The sequence below is a fragment of the Falco naumanni genome, chromosome 15 (genome assembly GCF_017639655.2).
Source record: "Falco naumanni isolate bFalNau1 chromosome 15, bFalNau1.pat, whole genome shotgun sequence".
Lineage (NCBI taxonomy): Eukaryota > Metazoa > Chordata > Aves > Falconiformes > Falconidae > Falco > Falco naumanni.
Genome location: NC_054068.1, coordinates 16881902 through 16887901, shown reverse-complemented (window position 1 = coordinate 16887901; position 6000 = coordinate 16881902). Strand labels below are relative to the sequence as shown.

At 36.1% G+C, this 6000-nt stretch overlaps 1 long non-coding RNA gene across 1 annotated transcript in view; it reads left to right on the top strand.

The window, feature by feature from the left end:
- The first annotated feature begins 4153 nt into the window (after positions 1-4153).
- The window catches only part of LOC121097975, a 37758-nt gene continuing 35911 nt past the window's right edge, over positions 4154-6000 (top strand). Inside the window, exon 1 of the long non-coding RNA XR_005831134.1 lies at positions 4154-4326. This is a non-coding gene — a long non-coding RNA (uncharacterized LOC121097975). The remainder of the gene's footprint in view (positions 4327-6000) is intronic.

Sequence of the window (6000 nt, the reverse complement as noted above, 5' to 3'; positions counted from 1 at the left end):
ATTTTTACAGATAGAAATAACAAATGAAGTTAAAATGATTAGCACCATGGCAGTAGGTCTGCACATCAAATAGCGTTCTCTTAGCTGATGGTAGCACTGACTCCTTACAGAAACCTGTTTTCTATAAATTATGTACCAATTTGCAATACAAAGAACACCAAAGTATTTTACTGTGTTTTGATATCTACTGGCTTGTGACAGATGCATTTTTTTTAAACCTGCACATTGCTATCATTAAGCTGCCTAAAGGCTTGATTTTCAACTGAAGCTTCTACAGAGCTGCAAAAGATGAAAATGCCTCAAAAATTAATTTGTTTGCCATTCACAGTGTGTGGCAATGCAGGAATCATAAGACAATACTGTGAAATCTTGAATAAGAAAAAGTAGCTCCCTTTTAAAATTCTTTTGCCTAAAACTTGAAGCTAAACTTCCTTGTGTGAGAACTCATAAAAAATAGCAATGAAACCTCATTGAGAAATGAATAGTAAAAAACTGAGGTGTTGAACAGAGCCCTGGTTAGCTTAATTTTAATTGTAGGTTTGACAGTTATTAAACTTTCAGAAAAGACACCCAGAAATAAAAAAAAACCTGAGTAGTAAAATCTCGATATTACAGAACCGAACATGTACTTACTAAGCATGTAAGTAAATATTATCATGCCAAGTCAGTCTTTGAGTTAAAGGGTTTTATGCAACTCTGGATAGTTAGCAGGAGACAGGATGATGTCAGGAAGTTATTTCCTATAGGTTAATGGCCATGCAGTTAAATTGCTCAGTTTCCATACATTGGTAAGTATTTTGATGCGTTTGCCACCCACAAGCCCAGAAACGCCACGTGGGACTCCTGATAAACAACAGTGCAGGCTGAGATCAAGCTCAAGTAATGAATCGACTGAAGGACTGCTTTGGTCCCAGAAGCCCCAGGGGTTATCTGTAGTCACTGCTTGGAGTGGTATCTCATTTGAATGCTTCAAAACTAAGAATGCTTTCCCAGGGTGAAAAATCTTCAGACATAACCCTAAATGTCTTTTCCCCCCTTCATTGATGGAAGTCTTCCATTAGCTTCTGCTGTTTGTCACCTTGGCATCACTTGTACTCATGATCTTTTTCCATACTGCTCCACACATCACCCTTTTCATTACAGAAATGCACTCTCCTGAAGGAATTCAAGTCAAGTGTTCCCAAACATCAAAGGTATTTGAAAACCAAACCTAACTCTACATCTAAATTTTACAGTCCTTAAAAAGAATAGAAACAAAATGCATGGGTGAAATGTGGGCTTGGTAACATGATTAACAAATTTTTACTCAGATTTGCATCCAAAATATCAACAGCTCTACCATCAAGTTTTGAAATAAGAAGCTGGATGTGAATCCCGCTTTATTAATTTCTGTTGACAGGTGAATTGCACTTTGCAAAGTGTTTTCTGCTTACATTTTATTTAGCTACTGTCCCAACTAAATTTAGCTTTCCTAAAACAATCACTGAATTTAAATGAGTTTCCTGTCCGCACACATTTGTAATTTTTGTACTACTCATTTCTTTTTTGATAGCACATTGTTTTATTCTTTCAGTCTTGAAAAAAAAAAAGAAAGATAAAAGAAAAACCTGCCACCAAAGTGAAATTTTTTTTATTGCATTTCATTTTAAGTCGTCTTTTTAAAGATCTGTCATTTATACAATGACAAGAAAACTTTCTAAATTGGAACTAATTTATGAATTCCTTCTTTTTGGCATAATGTCACTTTGCAAGTTAAAATGATAATGACTGCAAAGATCAAATATGTTTATCTAAAAAAAGAAGAGGGGGTTTAAGAGTTTGCTCTCATTAGAAATCTTTGCAAACTCTGTACACAGCAAGCATTATAGATTTTTTTGAGTGCAAAAGTCCTTTAGGTTAAGAAAAAGCTGTAGCTGAGAAAGGTAAAGCTTGAAGACAGATCAGAATACCATTTTCTGGCTCCGGGTGAGTGAAATATCTGGTTTTCACTTATGTGATTGTTAGAATGAAATTTGATTTTGTTGCCAAACCAACACTTTGGAGTACTCCATATATGTGAGTGGCTTCTTCCTACTCACCCTTCCACTCCTGTGCAGTCCTTTGATGGCACAAATACTCACAAAACAGTGTGGTCCCTGGCACTCTACCTGATGAGAGGTTACAGCACCGAGATGCACAACTGAGTCTTTACAACTAGTAAAGTGATATTATGTGTTGTTTTTTAATAACTTCTCCATTGTAACAGAGTGGTGTGGAAATATGTGTCCAAATGGCTTACAGTGGAACTTGGTACACTGGAAAACTTTCTGACCTCTTGTCTTTTCATTAGAAGGATTTTGATGCTAAGGAAACAACTAAGCTGTACCAAATGAAGTAGAATTAATACCATTATGCTCACAATATGCCCATTGCCTGGGGCGAATGCTGTCGACTGATCTAATAATACCAGAATCGCATCCTCACACCAATGTAAAATGCATCCATATGTTTCTTATCAAGACCACTGGTGGCACAAGTCCTTGATCCGGGCAAATAATAGTCTTTAAAGCTGTACAGAAGAAAAGTTTAATTTGGTGCTGTTGCTGTGCCCTGTGCTATTGCTTCCTCTTACGCTTCTGAATTTCTTGTTACTACCAGTAGTGTTGGCATTTCACCATCTGTTCTCTCTTCCAAGATACCAGTTTGTATTTTTGCCTATAGCTCAATCTCTCATGATATGCTCTTCACCATTAAATGTTTTAAAGTAGCACAAAGAAGGTATTAGTCTGTGATATAAAGGGGAAGAAATATGTTTCCCCTACTCATTTTCTTTCATTGAAATTGTAAGTCTTTTTAAAGAAGTAGTTAAAAATAATTATGAAATATTTTTGAAAATACTACAAAAATGTCATATAAGATGTTCTAATGCTTTGTCTAGGCACACTGCATTGAGTGCAGATTCAGGCTGCAAGTGAATAAGGAAACAATTTCTACCTTATGTTACCAAAAATAGATGTTGAATGGGCTAGTAATTTCACCTAAATCTTGTTTTAAGTATAGCTTTCACACTAAAAAAAAAAAAAGTCCTTCTAATATCTGATGCAAAATTATACAAAGATTAAAAACAAAGATGCAAATATGAACAAGATAAAAAAGATTCAGACTACATTTTTTCCTATTTAAACCCCTATGAGGATTTTTTTTTCTCCTTTGAGATGATGAAGGAAGTTCCTATGCAGGGTTTTCCTTTGACATCACATACAGCTGATGATTGTGTCACTGAAGGAGATCTCACAGTTGAGTGGTGATCTCTGAATGTCTGTCTTATTCTCAGAAGCTTCCACCACCATGCCCAGATTGTGCTACTTCCGTTGACTAAACACAACTTTTGAGGATTGTTTGTTTTGAACATGCTGACAAAAATCAGTGAATTAGTGATTTATTCACAATATAGCCTAGAGACAAATAAGTATGCTTTGTCTTCTGTCTCTAGAATAATTGTGGGGTGTGGTGTGGGGTGTTATCCTTTATATGCAAAATTTCTGATGCAGTTCAAGTGTGATATGGAACAAAAGCTGTCTTTTATGTTTGGTGCTCATGCTGATACTACTGAAGCATACACTTCAATGCCGTTCTCCATTTTATACTCAGATTCTTGAAGACGAAAGCATGACTAGGAAGACTACTATTAGGTAACATGCCCATGAGCTGTTAACGAAGCTGCAAATTACTAGTGAAATATGAAAAGTGAACACAAAAGCAGGTGCCGCAGCTGGCTGGAGTAAAAAAACAAGTTTCATTTCTGTCATGTATTTGAAGTACAAGAAGATGGGAGTTTCTACGATCAACAACATATTAGAAGCCTTTTCAAAGAAAACAAGCAATCCCAAGGTGTCTGGACGCTATCCAGATTTGTTTGGAAGTGCTTTAATATGAGGATAATTAGATGCCAATCTCTGGATAAAAATTTAATGTTAATTTTTATTCTGAGATCAGAAACCTGTCCTATCACTGTGCGTTAGCTGTCATGTTTATAGGGCCTTTACGTGCTTTACTTCAAATTCTTTTATTTCAAAGATAATTTGAGAAATATTGAGATGCAGAGATGCATGCTGCTCTGAGTCCTCAGTGTTTGTGCAACGTATTCAGGAAACTTTTCATGAAGCCCAGAGACTGTAAAAGACGATTATACAAAATATTCCTGAACTAGGTCATGTCAGTCCATTAAAGATGTCCTTGAAAGTATGTATTTAAACCTATTTAAGTCTTTTGCAGATGGTGGTGAGGCAGCACTTAGGTTTTTTAAGAAATCCATCAAAACCACAATTTACACCAGCAATATCAGAGGTAAGTTTTGAGTAATCTTTTCTATTATTTTTTTTTTAATGTGTTAACAACATGACATATAGGACTGAAAGCTCAGTTCCAGTTTCACTTTGTGAACTAAATCCTGTTCCCTTTCTGCCTCTCTCCATATAGAGAGCTGGAGCATTATTTAAGAGACAGTGCAAGAAGAATTAGTTCATGGTTGTTTTTTTTTCCTTACTCATAAGAAGGAAATGTGGTAGAAAGATCATGACACTGTTCTAGAAAGATTATTTTTTTGTATTTTTTCTGGTTTTCAGGGAGGAGGAAGAATAATAGAGATCCCAGGTACTGAACAGTTCCTCCTTGCTACAAGAATATCCTTACGTTTATTACATTTCCTTCATAGAAAGTTCAGTATCTGACTACAAGTGATCACAGAAAAAGGTTTTGCCTGAAGACATACCTGGGTATTGCTTGGTGCAAATGTTGAGTTACTACAATGATGTCAGGGTGGTATCGCACAGATGTCTCTGGGGAAGTGGTTTGGGTCAAATTTTTTGTTTAGATACGTGAATATAATTTTTAGTGAAAGCTTTAGAATTCTTCACAATTATGACCAGTCCTTTTATTTTGGATACAGCATGCCTGTCAGGCAAGCGTTAAAATAGTAATTTTGGAATGTTCTTCCCCCAGCTTCTGTAGTATTGTGATTGTGCTTTTGTGATATTGCCATATTGTAATATTGACAGGTTAACTAATTTTACCAATTTCTTTCTTCTGTTTGAGCTATCTATTTACCTTGACAAATCTTTGAGCATGGACACCATGGGGGGAGGTTCTGAATATTATTTTGATACAAATTCTTCAGATTTATCATGAGCACAATTTTTTTCTGCAGTACCAGTGTGTATATGTACCTACTATGGTCAAGAGCTGTTTCGAATGGCTTTCCAAAGGAAACTCTGCCAGAGTTGGATGCAGTTACAATAATTCCAATGGAACTTCCAGTGGAATCACCCAGCTGGTTAAAGCTTAAAGAGCCTCAGTCAAACTGCCAAACCCTGGTACCTGACAGCAGAAATTGTTAAGATTCTTTTTCTTCTGTTCCTTTTTGCTTTTGAAGAAAGGTAGCTTAGCAAAAGTCTGTCATAGCCTGGAAGGTTTGTGCAGACAGAAGGTAGTTAGCAAATGGAATTATGTGCAGAAAGGCTTTAATCCCTCCAGCCCTTATATAAGAACATCTGCTTGAATTACAGGCCGCACATAAATTGTGTGTGTGCTTGTTTTTGTCACAGATCCTTCCCCTCCACCCTCTGCTCCCCACATCTTATAAGATACAACACAAAAAAAAAAAAAAAAAAAAAAAAAAAAGAAAGAAAAAAAAACCCACCAAAAAACCAAAAGCTAATTAGTACTTCCAGCCCCCCCATTAGCGAAACTTGATATGTTTACTAAAAAAATAATTACGACATTCCATTCATAAATCTTTAGCAATGTCAGCATTATACTGATGGAATTATGATGTCCCAGTACAAATTGTCTGACCTGCTTTATGTTCCCCAGCACATAATTAAGGTGGCGGTGTGTTAAAGGAAGTAATTTTGTTCAAAGCTTTGGCACCAGCCGTGCAATGTCTTTTGCTCGTATTACTAACAGTTACCAGTCAACGTAAGGAACTGCACCGCGTTTGACTTGTGAGACTAGACATATTCT